Raw genomic sequence first — 18,224 nt, forward strand, 5'->3', positions numbered from 1 at the left:
TGCGTGTAATATAGTGCCCTCCATAATGACCAATCATTTATTTATTTGCCTCTTTAAATAACATGTGGTTTAAGTGCACATTGTCAGATTTTAACAAAGGACATGTTTCAAACATTTTGGTTTCGGCATGTTGAAATGACAGCAGTGTGTACACAGTCAAAAAAATCTCAGAGTTTGGAGTTTGACAATTTATCTGCAACTCTGCAAATTTATCAAAATGTCGAATTTTGAGGTCTAATTCAAATGTAATAAAATGCACAGTCATTAGAAAAGGCACTTATAATTCTCAATTATGGACAAAATCAGTGGTCTTGTGTCAGGAACCTTTGGATTTAAATTGAGTTATGTTTGTGCAAAAAAAAAAGTATCTTAATTTTTTTATACTAATCTCTTAGGGGTAATCCATAAAATAAATGGTGCAACGTAGCTATACAAAAATCAGAAGTCGGTGAGCCCGACGCCATTGCAGTAGACCTCCCAAATGGCATTGAGATTGGTTTTGAAATGGACGAGATATTGAGGTTCAAAATTGAAAGGCCAATATAAGAAGAATTTGAAAAACGATATAAAAAGGAATGAAATATCTCGCTAACAGACCTCAACATTCAGCACTAAAATGCCCTGACAAACACAATGGGACGAGATGGGGGCATATTCAGAGTGGTTTGGCCATAAGCACATGGCATGGTGCTAAATTGAAGATTTATACTGGCAGCAATGATAGGGCTGAGAACATAGCGTAGTCAAACTTGCAACTCAAAAACTACTTTAAATGTAATGACACTGCTGTTTTACATAATTGTTTTACATAGGAATATTTCAAGTCCCGTACAACGCAAGTGGCTTCAAGTCACTACGCCCAAATGCCGAAATCGAATTCCCACAACGATGCTCGCTCCATACAAATAGTAAGAAAGTATTGGCCTAAGAAAGAAGCCAATATGACAGGAATTTGAAAAACACCTGATATAAAATTGAATTCGAAATCCTGGCCCAGCTGTAAAAAAGTAAAATGATAATACTGCGTTTGGCATAGTGCAACAGCGCCCCCTGTGCAAAGACATCTTGGAAAAAAGCTAACGGGACCAGGCTCCGTAGTAATGTCATCAAACAAACAAACGCGTTTGTACAAAATATTGTGCAGTAACTATGACCGACACTGGAGTAAAACTTATATTAATTAACAACCAAAGCAAATACTACAATCTGAAACATGTTACTAACGGATGACCTTCAGGATTAAAAACGCTCTGACAGGCAGAGTAAAAAAGAACTGACTTTAAACCAATGAATCAGGGGAGAGCGCGAACGCAGTCCCCACTACCAGAAATTATGCAGTCGAGATTCCCACATTTGGGGAATTCGCAGGGGTCAGCACAGCCGGAGTGCAATGGCTGAGCCTCGCCCTGGGTGAACCACCTTCTTGATCATGGTATCTCCCCTGCCAGGTAAGTATGAGTTGTACACATCAGGGAAGGGAGTCCTACTCTTTAGCATACATTTTACACTGACGGGTACCACATTCTACCAGTCACTCGAGTGACCATTTCTTGCAACTTCAGCAAATCAGATGATTACCACTTTCAACCCAGTAAGTAGTTCAGATAGGTCAACTGTCTATTTTTTTCCACAATCACCTGATGTGCCTTTTTTTCTATCTTCCCACAATGCACCGGTATGAACTCCCCCAGTCAGAAAGAGTGCCCTGGATACATCACTGAATCCAGATCCCGTTTGGAGTTGTGCACTAAATGTTACAAACTACCATTCTTCAAGATACTGATGTAACAGACATCCCCAAATGGAATTACTGAGGGGTCATCTGATCTTTTGTTGGCAGCATTTGAATTAGTCTATATTTATTAGGAAAATGCACTCCACAACAACATCCTGAAAAGCCTGGTATTGCCTGGTGGTCCCTCGGAGTTCTACCCGAGCCCAGCCGTGCTTTGTACCACAGCCATTGCACTCCGGCTGTGCCGACTCCTGCAAATTCCCCGAATGTTGGCATTTTCGAATGCATAATCTCAGGGGGCTTAAAAAATATATAATGTACATGAATTGTTCAACATTGTGAAACAGCACCCCCTATACAAAACACCGTGGAAAAAGCTTACAGCACCTGGTATTCCCAGGCGGTCTCCCATCCAAGTACTAACCAGGCCCGACCCTGCTTAGCTTCCGAGATCAGACGAGATCGGGCGTATTCAGAGTGGTATGGCCGTAAGCAACAGCCGCGGTGCAAAATGCGATATTTAAACTGGTGGCAATGATATGGCTGAGAACATACCACATTCAAACTTGCAACTGCGCTCTTGATATGAAAAAATGTACTTTAAATGTAGAGATACTAACCAAGGCATAAAAACGATAAATGTATACCAACAAATGTATTTTAAGAAAAAAGTTTGCATTTGCTGAAAGCCTCAAAAGACAGGAAATTAAATTCATCAGCCCAAACACGAACATCAGCCCGCTCTAACATCAAGGTGTATCAGCACAGACCTCTGACAACATGCTACAGCCATGTACAATATCTACTCTGTGTCAAACAACATCGGATTGTTCAACATTCAGATCGGATTGTTTAAGATTCAAACCCCTCAAATGATTCATAATCTTAGAGTAATTCTGCATATTAAAGTTAGAGGAAAATGTACTCATTTTGCACTTTTCCAACATGTGTCCTGTTTGGGACCACATTTCTCGTATCAATCTTTCAACATAGCTTGTCCATAAAGTGTGTCTTAACATAGCAGACCTTTTTTAAACTGTAAATGGACATATACATAATTATTCATAGTTCTCAAAGTAATTGACCACTAAACAGAGTCATGGCTAACTAACTGTGCATTCACAGTCACTCAATGATAGTGTCACACACAAATCACTTTGATTCTCACTATGGGAATGAATGTTATAATGTTGCGTGTAATATAGTGCCCTCCATAATGACCAATCATTTATTTATTTGCCTCTTTAAATAACATGTGGTTTAAGTGCACATTGTCAGATTTTAACAAAGGACATGTTTCAAACATTTTGGTTTCGGCATGTTGAAATGACAGCAGTGTGTACACAGTCAAAAAAATCTCAGAGTTTGGAGTTTGACAATTTATCTGCAACTCTGCAAATTTATCAAAATGTCGAATTTTGAGGTCTAATTCAAATGTAATAAAATGCACAGTCATTAGAAAAGGCACTTATAATTCTCAATTATGGACAAAATCAGTGGTCTTGTGTCAGGAACCTTTGGATTTAAATTGAGTTATGTTTGTGCAAAAAAAAAAGTATCTTAATTTTTTTATACTAATCTCTTAGGGGTAATCCATAAAATAAATGGTGCAACGTAGCTATACAAAAATCAGAAGTCGGTGAGCCCGACGCCATTGCAGTAGACCTCCCAAATGGCATTGAGATTGGTTTTGAAATGGACGAGATATTGAGGTTCAAAATTGAAAGGCCAATATAAGAAGAATTTGAAAAACGATATAAAAAGGAATGAAATATCTCGCTAACAGACCTCAACATTCAGCACTAAAATGCCCTGACAAACACAATGGGACGAGATGGGGGCATATTCAGAGTGGTTTGGCCATAAGCACATGGCATGGTGCTAAATTGAAGATTTATACTGGCAGCAATGATAGGGCTGAGAACATAGCGTAGTCAAACTTGCAACTCAAAAACTACTTTAAATGTAATGACACTGCTGTTTTACATAATTGTTTTACATAGGAATATTTCAAGTCCCGTACAACGCAAGTGGCTTCAAGTCACTACGCCCAAATGCCGAAATCGAATTCCCACAACGATGCTCGCTCCATACAAATAGTAAGAAAGTATTGGCCTAAGAAAGAAGCCAATATGACAGGAATTTGAAAAACACCTGATATAAAATTGAATTCGAAATCCTGGCCCAGCTGTAAAAAAGTAAAATGATAATACTGCGTTTGGCATAGTGCAACAGCGCCCCCTGTGCAAAGACATCTTGGAAAAAAGCTAACGGGACCAGGCTCCGTAGTAATGTCATCAAACAAACAAACGCGTTTGTACAAAATATTGTGCAGTAACTATGACCGACACTGGAGTAAAACTTATATTAATTAACAACCAAAGCAAATACTACAATCTGAAACATGTTACTAACGGATGACCTTCAGGATTAAAAACGCTCTGACAGGCAGAGTAAAAAAGAACTGACTTTAAACCAATGAATCAGGGGAGAGCGCGAACGCAGTCCCCACTACCAGAAATTATGCAGTCGAGATTCCCACATTTGGGGAATTCGCAGGGGTCAGCACAGCCGGAGTGCAATGGCTGAGCCTCGCCCTGGGTGAACCACCTTCTTGATCATGGTATCTCCCCTGCCAGGTAAGTATGAGTTGTACACATCAGGGAAGGGAGTCCTACTCTTTAGCATACATTTTACACTGACGGGTACCACATTCTACCAGTCACTCGAGTGACCATTTCTTGCAACTTCAGCAAATCAGATGATTACCACTTTCAACCCAGTAAGTAGTTCAGATAGGTCAACTGTCTATTTTTTTCCACAATCACCTGATGTGCCTTTTTTTCTATCTTCCCACAATGCACCGGTATGAACTCCCCCAGTCAGAAAGAGTGCCCTGGATACATCACTGAATCCAGATCCCGTTTGGAGTTGTGCACTAAATGTTACAAACTACCATTCTTCAAGATACTGATGTAACAGACATCCCCAAATGGAATTACTGAGGGGTCATCTGATCTTTTGTTGGCAGCATTTGAATTAGTCTATATTTATTAGGAAAATGCACTCCACAACAACATCCTGAAAAGCCTGGTATTGCCTGGTGGTCCCTCGGAGTTCTACCCGAGCCCAGCCGTGCTTTGTACCACAGCCATTGCACTCCGGCTGTGCCGACTCCTGCAAATTCCCCGAATGTTGGCATTTTCGAATGCATAATCTCAGGGGGCTTAAAAAATATATAATGTACATGAATTGTTCAACATTGTGAAACAGCACCCCCTATACAAAACACCGTGGAAAAAGCTTACAGCACCTGGTATTCCCAGGCGGTCTCCCATCCAAGTACTAACCAGGCCCGACCCTGCTTAGCTTCCGAGATCAGACGAGATCGGGCGTATTCAGAGTGGTATGGCCGTAAGCAACAGCCGCGGTGCAAAATGCGATATTTAAACTGGTGGCAATGATATGGCTGAGAACATACCACATTCAAACTTGCAACTGCGCTCTTGATATGAAAAAATGTACTTTAAATGTAGAGATACTAACCAAGGCATAAAAACGATAAATGTATACCAACAAATGTATTTTAAGAAAAAAGTTTGCATTTGCTGAAAGCCTCAAAAGACAGGAAATTAAATTCATCAGCCCAAACACGAACATCAGCCCGCTCTAACATCAAGGTGTATCAGCACAGACCTCTGACAACATGCTACAGCCATGTACAATATCTACTCTGTGTCAAACAACATCGGATTGTTCAACATTCAGATCGGATTGTTTAAGATTCAAACCCCTCAAATGATTCATAATCTTAGAGTAATTCTGCATATTAAAGTTAGAGGAAAATGTACTCATTTTGCACTTTTCCAACATGTGTCCTGTTTGGGACCACATTTCTCGTATCAATCTTTCAACATAGCTTGTCCATAAAGTGTGTCTTAACATAGCAGACCTTTTTTAAACTGTAAATGGACATATACATAATTATTCATAGTTCTCAAAGTAATTGACCACTAAACAGAGTCATGGCTAACTAACTGTGCATTCACAGTCACTCAATGATAGTGTCACACACAAATCACTTTGATTCTCACTATGGGAATGAATGTTATAATGTTGCGTGTAATATAGTGCCCTCCATAATGACCAATCATTTATTTATTTGCCTCTTTAAATAACATGTGGTTTAAGTGCACATTGTCAGATTTTAACAAAGGACATGTTTCAAACATTTTGGTTTCGGCATGTTGAAATGACAGCAGTGTGTACACAGTCAAAAAAATCTCAGAGTTTGGAGTTTGACAATTTATCTGCAACTCTGCAAATTTATCAAAATGTCGAATTTTGAGGTCTAATTCAAATGTAATAAAATGCACAGTCATTAGAAAAGGCACTTATAATTCTCAATTATGGACAAAATCAGTGGTCTTGTGTCAGGAACCTTTGGATTTAAATTGAGTTATGTTTGTGCAAAAAAAAAAGTATCTTAATTTTTTTATACTAATCTCTTAGGGGTAATCCATAAAATAAATGGTGCAACGTAGCTATACAAAAATCAGAAGTCGGTGAGCCCGACGCCATTGCAGTAGACCTCCCAAATGGCATTGAGATTGGTTTTGAAATGGACGAGATATTGAGGTTCAAAATTGAAAGGCCAATATAAGAAGAATTTGAAAAATGATATAAAAAGGAATGAAATATCTCGCTAACAGACCTCAACATTCAGCACTAAAATGCCCTGACAAACACAATGGGACGAGATGGGGGCATATTCAGAGTGGTTTGGCCATAAGCACATGGCATGGTGCTAAATTGAAGATTTATACTGGCAGCAATGATAGGGCTGAGAACATAGCGTAGTCAAACTTGCAACTCAAAAACTACTTTAAATGTAATGACACTGCTGTTTTACATAATTGTTTTACATAGGAATATTTCAAGTCCCGTACAACGCAAGTGGCTTCAAGTCACTACGCCCAAATGCCGAAATCGAATTCCCACAACGATGCTCGCTCCATACAAATAGTAAGAAAGTATTGGCCTAAGAAAGAAGCCAATATGACAGGAATTTGAAAAACACCTGATATAAAATTGAATTCGAAATCCTGGCCCAGCTGTAAAAAAGTAAAATGATAATACTGCGTTTGGCATAGTGCAACAGCGCCCCCTGTGCAAAGACATCTTGGAAAAAAGCTAACGGGACCAGGCTCCGTAGTAATGTCATCAAACAAACAAACGCGTTTGTACAAAATATTGTGCAGTAACTATGACCGACACTGGAGTAAAACTTATATTAATTAACAACCAAAGCAAATACTACAATCTGAAACATGTTACTAACGGATGACCTTCAGGATTAAAAACGCTCTGACAGGCAGAGTAAAAAAGAACTGACTTTAAACCAATGAATCAGGGGAGAGCGCGAACGCAGTCCCCACTACCAGAAATTATGCAGTCGAGATTCCCACATTTGGGGAATTCGCAGGGGTCAGCACAGCCGGAGTGCAATGGCTGAGCCTCGCCCTGGGTGAACCACCTTCTTGATCATGGTATCTCCCCTGCCAGGTAAGTATGAGTTGTACACATCAGGGAAGGGAGTCCTACTCTTTAGCATACATTTTACACTGACGGGTACCACATTCTACCAGTCACTCGAGTGACCATTTCTTGCAACTTCAGCAAATCAGATGATTACCACTTTCAACCCAGTAAGTAGTTCAGATAGGTCAACTGTCTATTTTTTTCCACAATCACCTGATGTGCCTTTTTTTCTATCTTCCCACAATGCACCGGTATGAACTCCCCCAGTCAGAAAGAGTGCCCTGGATACATCACTGAATCCAGATCCCGTTTGGAGTTGTGCACTAAATGTTACAAACTACCATTCTTCAAGATACTGATGTAACAGACATCCCCAAATGGAATTACTGAGGGGTCATCTGATCTTTTGTTGGCAGCATTTGAATTAGTCTATATTTATTAGGAAAATGCACTCCACAACAACATCCTGAAAAGCCTGGTATTGCCTGGTGGTCCCTCGGAGTTCTACCCGAGCCCAGCCGTGCTTTGTACCACAGCCATTGCACTCCGGCTGTGCCGACTCCTGCAAATTCCCCGAATGTTGGCATTTTCGAATGCATAATCTCAGGGGGCTTAAAAAATATATAATGTACATGAATTGTTCAACATTGTGAAACAGCACCCCCTATACAAAACACCGTGGAAAAAGCTTACAGCACCTGGTATTCCCAGGCGGTCTCCCATCCAAGTACTAACCAGGCCCGACCCTGCTTAGCTTCCGAGATCAGACGAGATCGGGCGTATTCAGAGTGGTATGGCCGTAAGCAACAGCCGTGGTGCAAAATGCGATATTTAAACTGGTGGCAATGATATGGCTGAGAACATACCACATTCAAACTTGCAACTGCGCTCTTGATATGAAAAAATGTACTTTAAATGTAGAGATACTAACCAAGGCATAAAAACGATAAATGTATACCAACAAATGTATTTTAAGAAAAAAGTTTGCATTTGCTGAAAGCCTCAAAAGGCAGGAAATTAAATTCATCAGCCCAAACACGAACATCAGCCCGCTCTAACATCAAGGTGTATCAGCACAGACCTCTGACAACATGCTACAGCCATGTACAATATCTACTCTGTGTCAAACAACATCGGATTGTTCAACATTCAGATCGGATTGTTTAAGATTCAAACCCCTCAAATGATTCATAATCTTAGAGTAATTCTGCATATTAAAGTTAGAGGAAAATGTACTCATTTTGCACTTTTCCAACATGTGTCCTGTTTGGGACCACATTTCTCGTATCAATCTTTCAACATAGCTTGTCCATAAAGTGTGTCTTAACAAAGCAGACCTTTTTTAAACTGTAAATGGACATATACATAATTATTCATAGTTCTCAAAGTAATTGACCACTAAACAGAGTCATGGCTAACTAACTGTGCATTCACCGTCACTCAATGATAGTGTCACACACAAATCACTTTGATTCTCACTATGGGAATGAATGTTATAATGTTGCGTGTAATATAGTGCCCTCCATAATGACCAATCATTTATTTATTTGCCTCTTTAAATAACATGTGGTTTAAGTGCACATTGTCAGATTTTAACAAAGGACATGTTTCAAACATTTTGGTTTCGGCATGTTGAAATGACAGCAGTGTGTACACAGTCAAAAAAATCTCAGAGTTTGGAGTTTGACAATTTATCTGCAACTCTGCAAATTTATCAAAATGTCGAATTTTGAGGTCTAATTCAAATGTAATAAAATGCACAGTCATTAGAAAAGGCACTTATAATTCTCAATTATGGACAAAATCAGTGGTCTTGTGTCAGGAACCTTTGGATTTAAATTGAGTTATGTTTGTGCAAAAAAAAAAGTATCTTAATTTTTTTATACTAATCTCTTAGGGGTAATCCATAAAATAAATGGTGCAACGTAGCTATACAAAAATCAGAAGTCGGTGAGCCCGACGCCATTGCAGTAGACCTCCCAAATGGCATTGAGATTGGTTTTGAAATGGACGAGATATTGAGGTTCAAAATTGAAAGGCCAATATAAGAAGAATTTGAAAAACGATATAAAAAGGAATGAAATATCTCGCTAACAGACCTCAACATTCAGCACTAAAATGCCCTGACAAACACAATGGGACGAGATGGGGGCATATTCAGAGTGGTTTGGCCATAAGCACATGGCATGGTGCTAAATTGAAGATTTATACTGGCAGCAATGATAGGGCTGAGAACATAGCGTAGTCAAACTTGCAACTCAAAAACTACTTTAAATGTAATGACACTGCTGTTTTACATAATTGTTTTACATAGGAATATTTCAAGTCCCGTACAACGCAAGTGGCTTCAAGTCACTACGCCCAAATGCCGAAATCGAATTCCCACAACGATGCTCGCTCCATACAAATAGTAAGAAAGTATTGGCCTAAGAAAGAAGCCAATATGACAGGAATTTGAAAAACACCTGATATAAAATTGAATTAGAAATCCTGGCCCAGCTGTAAAAAAGTAAAATGATAATACTGCGTTTGGCATAGTGCAACAGCGCCCCCTGTGCAAAGACATCTTGGAAAAAAGCTAACGGGACCAGGCTCCGTAGTAATGTCATCAAACAAACAAACGCGTTTGTACAAAATATTGTGCAGTAACTATGACCGACACTGGAGTAAAACTTATATTAATTAACAACCAAAGCAAATACTACAATCTGAAACATGTTACTAACGGATGACCTTCAGGATTAAAAATGCTCTGACAGGCAGAGTAAGAAAGAACTGACTTTAAACCAATGAATCAGGGGAGAGCGCGAACGCAGTCCCCACTACCAGAAATTATGGTTGTTTTATTGGTTTAAATTTCTTTTACATTTTAAAATTCTTTTCCTTTTTAAAACACACTCAATAACTCAAAATAATGATTTCAACAAAAACAAACACTCGACAAAACTAGACAACAACTGTAAATCACATGAAACATAACTCCAAACAAAAACGTGCAAACAGATGACTAAACAAATGAGAAACAAGTCTTTGGAAAATCATATCAAAAACAAACGGAAAACAACAAAGTGGGTCTTTTTAAGAAAGCCCAAAGCGGGCAAAAATGCTTAAAAAGGGTCCATCTTGCTCGGGTTTGGCAGGTGTTGAGCATCTCTTGCCCCTCTTGGGGGGGTGGACTATATAACCAGTTCTTTCCAGTGGTCCACCCCCCATTTCTCTCTCGCCAGGGTCTTGTTGGTGTGAATGTCCAACATCACGCCGTCTTGGAGGAGGTTTTGAATCCTCCTCCGGAGAGTGATCAGGTCTACAGTTGTTTTTTGGTAGACCTTGATGTTCCTCGTCTCCCACAGGACCTGCTTCACGGTGTTGATGATCCTCCACTGACGCTGGAGCACGGTGGTCTTGCATCCCCCCGGCGGACCGTAGAGGACGCCCTCAGCCATCAGGGAGGACCTCGGCAGGAACCTGCTTAGGGAGACAGAGGAACAAACAAGGCCCCAGACCCGCCTGGCCACGGAGCACTCCCAGAACAGGTGGTGGATGTGTTCAGAGTCAGTGCATCCGTGGGGGCAGCGTTCAGTCAGGGCTAAGTGCCGGCGATACATAAAAGTTTGTGTGGGGAGACACCTATGGGCTGTCATCCAGGCAATGTCTTTTTGTTTGTTGGTAAGACACTTGTGTGTCACATTTGCCCAGATGACTTGCGGAGCCATGATCCACGAGGTTAGGCCAGCCCTGGGCAGACCCGTCCTGTAGGCAAAGTCCTTCAGGGCTCGATAGACATAGGGGGGGTCCCAGCTGTAGGGTATGGTGAGGTCCAGCACACCCAAGCCCATTGCTCTGAGGAAGGGGGTGGCATAGTACCTGGCAAAGGTACCAGAGGCCTTACCCACCTTCCCTACGTTCTGGACAAGGGTGGCCAGACCCTGCACCATAATGATGGTTACGATATCTGGGACCCCCCGCCCCCCATTCCGCTCCTCCTTGAGGAGGGTGACACGTTTCAGTTTTCCATCGTGCTCCCCCAGACAAAGCGGAAAGCCATGCGGGTGATTAACTTCCCGGTGGCTTTGTCTGGGGGAAACACCCTCCCCAAATAGAGCAGAATGGGTAGGACAATTGCCTTCAGGACAAGGATCTTACCCGCCATGGTCAAGGGCCGTGCACTCCAGCTCCTGATTTTATTTTGGACGTGGCGGAGGGCTCCCTCCCAGCTGGTTCTCCCTCCTCCATCAGCCTGGAAGGTCACCCCCAGGAGCTTGATGGTATTCCTACGCACAGGGAAGGAAACGGTCAGCTCCTCACTCCAATGTGGAGACAGAAACAGTTCACTCTTGTCCCTGTTGACCAGGGCGCCAGTGGCCACACAGAAGTCGTCCAACACCTTGGTGGCACAAGCGATAGAACGACTGTCTGTGGCGACGATGGCAATGTCGTCCATGTACGCCATCACCTTTAGCCGTTCCCCCCCGGCTCCAGGTAGTGAGTAGCCCACCACCCCTGGATTGGCCCTGAGGGCCTGGAGGAACGGTTCCAGGTAGATGACGTACAGGAGAGATGCTAGAGGGCACCCCTGCCTGACGCCAGACCTGACATCGAACGGGGCAGAGGGCTGCCGATTGACAACCACTCTGCCCGTTATATCTGTCAGACAGATTTTTGTCCAGCGCAGGAGGGGGCCAGGAATGTTCATTTTCTCTAGCACTCTCTCCAAGCACACATGACTCACCCGGTCAAATGCCTTCTCTTGATCGAGGCTGAGAAGGCACAAGGGGGACCTCCGCTCCCCGGAGTGGATGATTAGATCCCTCGCGAGGAGCAGGTTGTCATTTATGGACCTCCCCTGCACACTGCAGGTCTGGTCCAGTCCGATCACCGATGTTATCAGGCCTTGGAACCTCCCCATCAGCGCCTTCGCCATGATCTTATAATCGACTGAGAGGAGGTTGATCGGCCGCCAGTTGCAGAGGTCCTTCAGGTCCCCCTTCTTTGGAACAAGAGCTACTGAGCTCTGTCTCAGTGAGGCGCCTAACCGCCCCTCCCTGTACGCAGCCCTGAACACTTCCGCCACGTCCCCCTTCAGGAGATCCCAGTGAGCCTGGTAAAACTCTGCTGGGATTCCGTCAGGGCCCGGAGCTTTTTGCGTGTTCAAGGAGTGCACCGCCCTGGTGAGCTCCTCAGTGCTCAACTCCGCCTCCATCTGCTCATCTCCCAGGCGTCTGTCCAGGCAGCCCAGGAAGGTGTCCATGAGAGCCCTGTCTGAGGGCCTCTCGCTGTAAAGGCCCTCGTAGAACTCCCTGGCCACCTCCCGGACCTCCGCCTCTTCAGACACCACCACACCTCTGCTGTTATAGAGAGACAAGATGTTATTCGTCTTGGTCCGTGTCCTGCGGAAGAAGAACCGTGTGCATTTCTCATCCTCCTGGAGGCCCTGGAGTTTGGAGCGGAAAGTCTGTTTCTTCCGCTCTTCCCGGTAGAGGGTGGTGAGGCTCTGCCGAGCTTGCGCGATTTCGCTGCTAACATCCAGGCCTCGGGACTGGAGGAGGCTTGGTCTTTGGAGGGCAGCATTGTGGCGTTCAAAAACTGCCCTCCTTTCCCTCGCCTTCCTCCGCCCGACTGCCCGGAAGTAGCCCCGCACTCGCTCCTTCACCATCTCCCACCACTCCACCGGGGAGTCAAAGAGATGTTTCAGACTCACCCACTCCTGGTATCTTCTCACGAAGGAGAGACGCACCTGGGGGTCTTGGAGATGGCTGATGTTAATTCACCAGAGCCCCTTATCCACGGTTATCGATTTCTCCCAGACCAGGGACACGGTTACCATGTGGTGGTCCGAGAAGTGCACCACCTTGGTGGAATAGCTGTGCACCCTCAGGCCTGGGGAGAGCAGAAACATGTCAATTCTGGATGAGGAGGAGCCAGAGGAACTCACAAACGTATGCTGGGGAGGAGAGGCGCCCCCGGCGTCGCAGAGGGAGAAATCCTCGATGAGGGACCGCAGCAGGGAGCCGGAGCGATCCGGCCTTGGTTTGCTGCGGTCCTCATCTCTTAAAGCACAGTTGAAGTCTCCCCCTACGACGATGGGCATTGTAGTGTGTAATATGGGTCGCAATTTTGTGAAAAGGGAGACTCTCTCGGCCACACTGGTGGGGCCGTACACGTTGACGACCCTGAGTGGGGAACCCCCGACATCGAGATCAGTGACGAGGATTCGCCCACTCTCCACAATATTGTGTGCTGTTGTTTTGACAAAGGGATTCTTCGTCAACGTGCCGACCCCATCAGCTCTGGCGATGTTAGAGCCAGACCAGAGAGAGTCTCCCATTCTCCATTCCCCCCCCAGAACGCCATCCAACGCCCGGAACGGGATACCACATTCCTGGAGCAGGACGACGTCCGAGGGGATTTGTGCAAGAATGGAGAAAACTGTTGAGCGTTTGTCTGGGTGTTTAATGCTACGGGTATTGAGTGTTGTTAGCGTAATTGTGTTTTCCATGAAAGTTTATTTTTGGTGTGTGTCTGGTGTACCGGAGTTATTGCTGGAAATTTTCTGGCACATTTGATCTATTGTAGAGAAAATTGTGTCTGGGTTATTTTGGCGCCTACTCACCCCCTGACCATGTGCTCCCATGGGTCTCCCCTCCCGACTGCCTGGGAGGTTCCGTCCTGGAGAGGTGGGGGCAGATGTTCTTACCCCAGGCTTCCCCCCAGCCCCTGGAGGGCCCTGAGAGGCGGATGATGTTTGGGTCCCGTTTACAGAGTCTGGACCAGGGGCTGGCTGGTCCTTAGTGGTTCTGGGATGAAGGGTGCTAAAGGTGTGGTGACCGGTCTGTCTCGGCTTTGATGGTGGTGGGGTTGGTTTGTTTGGGCGTGGTAGGGGATTTGGCCTAGCGGAGGTTTGTGGGGTTTCTTTTAAATTTGTCACGACGGCTCTTTTGGCTAGTTTGGTTTGGCGTTATTGCTGGATTTGCAGGCTGGGTGGGAAAATTGTGCTGAGCTGTAGTTTTGGGTGATCTCATTCTTTTGCCCTTTTTGGATTTCGCCTTCTGCCAGGGTGTGATAGTGTCATCGGTGTCTGTGGTTGAGGAGTCTGACTCCTCCACCGTAATGAGGATGTCGGAGTCAGGCTCCTCCTTTACTGTGGTGATTGGGGATAGGGTAATCAGGGGGACTGTGTTGTTTGGGATTTCCGAAATAGTGCTACAGGGGAGGTCTTGTGCCGTGCTCGGTGCTTGTGTTGGTATGTTATCAGGCTGAATGGGGGGGGGCGTGAATGTATTTTCGATTACTGTAGGTATAAGAGGGGTAGGGAGCGGGGGGGCAGTCAATGACGATGGTAGGGGCGCGGTGCTCCGGGCCCTGTTCGCGTACGAGAGGGGGCAATCACGGAAGAGTGTCCTAACTCGCCGCAGTTCCTGCACAGCTTGGGCATGCCGTGATAAAACACCACGCCCCGGTGTCTCCCCAGCGTGATGGTGCTGGGGATATGACATACCCTCCCAACTGCAGAGGGATCAGATTTTAGCTGGACCAGCCATTTTCTGGCCCCGGTCCAGACTCCGTCCTCATCCAGGACCCTCCAAGATCCTGATTTTACACTGCCATACCTGCCCAACCACGTACTCACATCGTGGTCCTGTACAGCTTCATTATAAAACTGTACAGTGACCACTTTGTTTTCCGTGTCGGACAGGGGCTCTACCTCAAAGTTGCTGAGGGGGGCCTTGTCCTTCCCCTCTCTAAAGAGGTTCCAGAACCTCTCCAGGACATTAGCGTTTTTAAAGCTAATTTCAAAAATATCTGCATTTCCTGGAACCTTCACCAGGCAGTTCAGGTCACCAGGCACAAAGCCCATGGCTCGCTGAAGAACTGCCCAACTAAATTCCAGGCGGGTCATACCTGTCACTCTCCTGTCCTGTCCACTCACTTTTGGGGCAGCTCCATTTCCTCCATCGGTGGCAGCTGGCCCAGTGGTGCCCTCAGCGGCTGCACCACCTGCCCCTTGCTCCACCAGAGGACCCACACTACTGCTGCTGCCCCCTTCTCCACTGGGCAGGAGAGTCATGCGGACGGCGTGATGTCTTCTGACACCTGGCTGGACTCCTGTCGCCATCCTCCCTCTCACTCAGGCCGGACCTTTGCCGTTGGGAAGAAAAGCAGACACAGCGCTCAAAGATGTTGTCCCCAGGGGACCAAAAGGCAAACACAGAAGGAGCTGATCAAAGATCAGCTCCCCTGGTGCAGTGGCACCTCCCTTCTTGAAGAAGACGCCAAGCGTTGGATCCAAGCAGGGATGGCAAAGCTGGATCCGGTCGGCGTCGTCTGGGTGAGGGAGGTCCTTGGTCCCCGTCTGCCTGCTCCTCAGCCTCGTCTTCGGGGAGCCTCAGGTGGAGCTGCTGCAGAGCCTGGAAGACCAGAGGGAGAGCGCAGCGAGAATGGCGTAGGACCAGCGAAGAAAAGCTGGCGGTGGCCCGGAGAGCAACCCTATCCGGGAGATCTCTCCGGGCAGCTCTGGAACTCCCCTCCGGTCCTCGGCAAAAAGGCGTTCCGCAGCAGTCGTGGCTCTTCCTCCGAATGGTAGAAGACTTCTGGCAGGGGATCCTCCAAGCGCTGCGTCGGCTTCGGCAGGCCGCGGTCAGGCCACTGGTACCTGCCTAGCCCCAAAACGCTGTCGGTCCGGCCTGGTCCGCCGGCCTGCTGATCCACCTAAGCCGCGGTCAAGCCACTGGTACTTCGGTTTCACAACAGACCTTCAAAGAGAGAGGGAGACAAGGAGCAAAAGGGAGAGAGAAAGAAGTCGGTGAGCCCGATGCCATTGCAGTAGACCTCCCAAATGGCATTGAGATTGGTTTTGAAATGGACGAGATATTGAGGTTCAAAATTAAAAGGCCAATATAAGAAGAATTTGAAAAACGATATAAAAAGGAATGAAATATCTCGCTAACAGACCTCAACATTCAGCACTAAAATGCCCTGACAAACACAATGGGACGAGATGGGGGCATATTCAGAGTGGTTTGGCCATAAGCACATGGCATGGTGCTAAATTGAAGATTTATACTGGCAGCAATGATAGGGCTGAGAACATAGCATAGTCAAACTTGCAACTCAAAAACTACTTTAAATGTAATGACACTGCTGTTTTACATAATTGTTTTACATAGGAATATTTCAAGTCCCTTACAACGCAAGTGGCTTCAAGTCACTACGACCAAATGCCGAAAACGAATTCCCACAACGATGCTTGCTCCATACAAATAGTAAGAAAGTATTGGCCTAAGAAAGAAGCCAATACGACAGGAATTTGAAAAACACCTGATATAAAATTGAATTAGAAATCCTGGCCCAGCTGTAAAAAAGTAAAATGATAATACTGCGTTTGGCATAGTGCAACAGCGCCCCCTGTGCAAAGACATCTTGGAAAAAAGCTAACGGGACCAGGCTCCGTAGTAATGTCATCAAACAAACAAACGCGTTTGTACAAAATATTGTGCAGTAACTATGACCGACACTGGAGCAAAACTTATATTAACAACCAAAGCAAATACTACAATCTGAAATATGTTACTAACAGATGACCTTTAGGATTAAAAACGCCCTGACAGGCAGAGTAAAAAATAACTGACTTTAAACCAATGAATCAGGGGAGAGCGCGAACGCAGTCCCCACTACCAGAAATTATGCAGTCGAGATTCCCACATTTGGGGAATTCGCAGGGGTCAGCACAGCCGGAGTGCAATGGCTGAGCCTCGCCCTGGGTGAACCGTTATTTCTTTTATTGAGTTTCACTTGCTTTCACTTTTACATTTCATTTACATTCATATTGACATGTACTTACATCACACATATTTACATTGCAGACGTCAGACAGTAACAAACAGAGTTACATTTAAACATGACCGCAGACAATACCACAATACATTAAGACAGTAGACAGTACACAGTAAACATTACATACATTACCCAAGGGAAGGCTTCGGGAGTGTAGGTGTCCGGCTGTAGGTGTATTGTCCAGGGTGTCCGTGTCATATGTATATTTCTGTGCTGTTGTGAATTTTCCATTTTGTGTTTGTGATGCTCTTTCCGGCTTTGTGACAGTCCAGGTGATAGTAGTCCTTGATGTGGTTGGTGATCTGCCGGGTGATGATGATGTTGTGAAGTTCCTGTTTCTGAAAAAACATGATGTTGCGTGCGTCCCATAAAGTGTGCTTGGTGATGTTGATCACCCTCCAGGCAATCTCCTCCTCAGCAGATGTGATCCCGTTGCGGGGGCCGAGGAGGATATCCCGGAGGGTCAGTGACTGTGTGTCAGTGTATGTGTCCAGGAAAGTGAAAATGGATTGCCAGATAGATTTGGCCTTTCTGCAGTGCCACAGGAGGTGATCTCCGGTTTCCTTTCCATTACAGCGAGGGTACGGGCATGTCTCCGCCAGGGCCAAGCTCCTCCTGAACATGAACACCCTGGTGGGGAGAGCTTTCAGCACAGCTAGCCACGCCAGGTCTTTCTGTGTGTTCAGAAGGCATGGGTGATCGATGTTTTTCCAAACTGTAGTGGCTGTGCTGTGGGTCGTGTTGTCGGGTCTGTGTAAATGTTCCTGTGCATTTGTGGTGTTTTTGATTTCCTGAAATGTCCAGTGAGTGAGCTGTGCAGTGTGCAGATGTGCTGTGTAGATGTACCGGCGGAGTGACCTGTCGGGCTGGGGGGGGTCCCGGGAGTAGGGGTGCCTGTGATCCAGGATGCAGAGCCCCAGGGGTCTTAAGCTGGTGGTGAAGTAAAAACGGGTCATGTATCCGGTTTTGTTACTGCGGTTTTTTATGGAGTTGATGTGGTAGGCGAGGCTCTGCATCCTGATCAGTTCTGCGACGTTTGGCACGCCTCTACCCCCGTTCCTAGGGTCCTTCCACATGATCAGCCTCTTTACCCTCTCCTGCCTACTCCCCCAGACAA

General features: G+C 45.3%; 6 non-coding genes and 1 pseudogene across 6 annotated transcripts; all 7 read right to left on the reverse strand.

Annotated features, from left to right (window-relative positions):
• Nucleotides 1–1,294: 1,294 nt before the first annotated feature.
• Nucleotides 1,295–1,456, reverse strand: LOC133139712 (U1 spliceosomal RNA). Its single transcript, XR_009709883.1, has one exon. It is a non-coding gene; the product is annotated as a U1 spliceosomal RNA (small nuclear RNA).
• Nucleotides 1,457–2,110: 654 nt separating this feature from the next.
• LOC133139789 (5S ribosomal RNA) lies at nt 2,111–2,229 on the reverse strand. Its single transcript, XR_009709950.1, has one exon. It is a non-coding gene; the product is annotated as a 5S ribosomal RNA (ribosomal RNA).
• Nucleotides 2,230–4,220: 1,991 nt separating this feature from the next.
• LOC133139713 (U1 spliceosomal RNA) lies at nt 4,221–4,382 on the reverse strand. Its single transcript, XR_009709884.1, has one exon. It is a non-coding gene; the product is annotated as a U1 spliceosomal RNA (small nuclear RNA).
• Nucleotides 4,383–5,036: 654 nt separating this feature from the next.
• LOC133139790 (5S ribosomal RNA) lies at nt 5,037–5,155 on the reverse strand. Its single transcript, XR_009709951.1, has one exon. It is a non-coding gene; the product is annotated as a 5S ribosomal RNA (ribosomal RNA).
• A 1,991-nt stretch (nt 5,156–7,146) lies between these two features.
• LOC133139714 (U1 spliceosomal RNA) lies at nt 7,147–7,308 on the reverse strand. The gene has a single exon (XR_009709885.1). It is a non-coding gene; the product is annotated as a U1 spliceosomal RNA (small nuclear RNA).
• A 654-nt stretch (nt 7,309–7,962) lies between these two features.
• On the reverse strand, nt 7,963–8,081 carry LOC133139791 (5S ribosomal RNA). Its single transcript, XR_009709952.1, has one exon. It is a non-coding gene; the product is annotated as a 5S ribosomal RNA (ribosomal RNA).
• Nucleotides 8,082–16,918: 8,837 nt separating this feature from the next.
• Nucleotides 16,919–17,091, reverse strand: LOC133139748 (U1 spliceosomal RNA; annotated as a pseudogene).
• Between the last annotated feature and the right edge of the window lie 1,133 nt (nt 17,092–18,224).

This window comes from Conger conger, chromosome 10 (genome assembly GCF_963514075.1).
Source record: "Conger conger chromosome 10, fConCon1.1, whole genome shotgun sequence".
Classification (NCBI taxonomy): domain Eukaryota; kingdom Metazoa; phylum Chordata; class Actinopteri; order Anguilliformes; family Congridae; genus Conger; species Conger conger.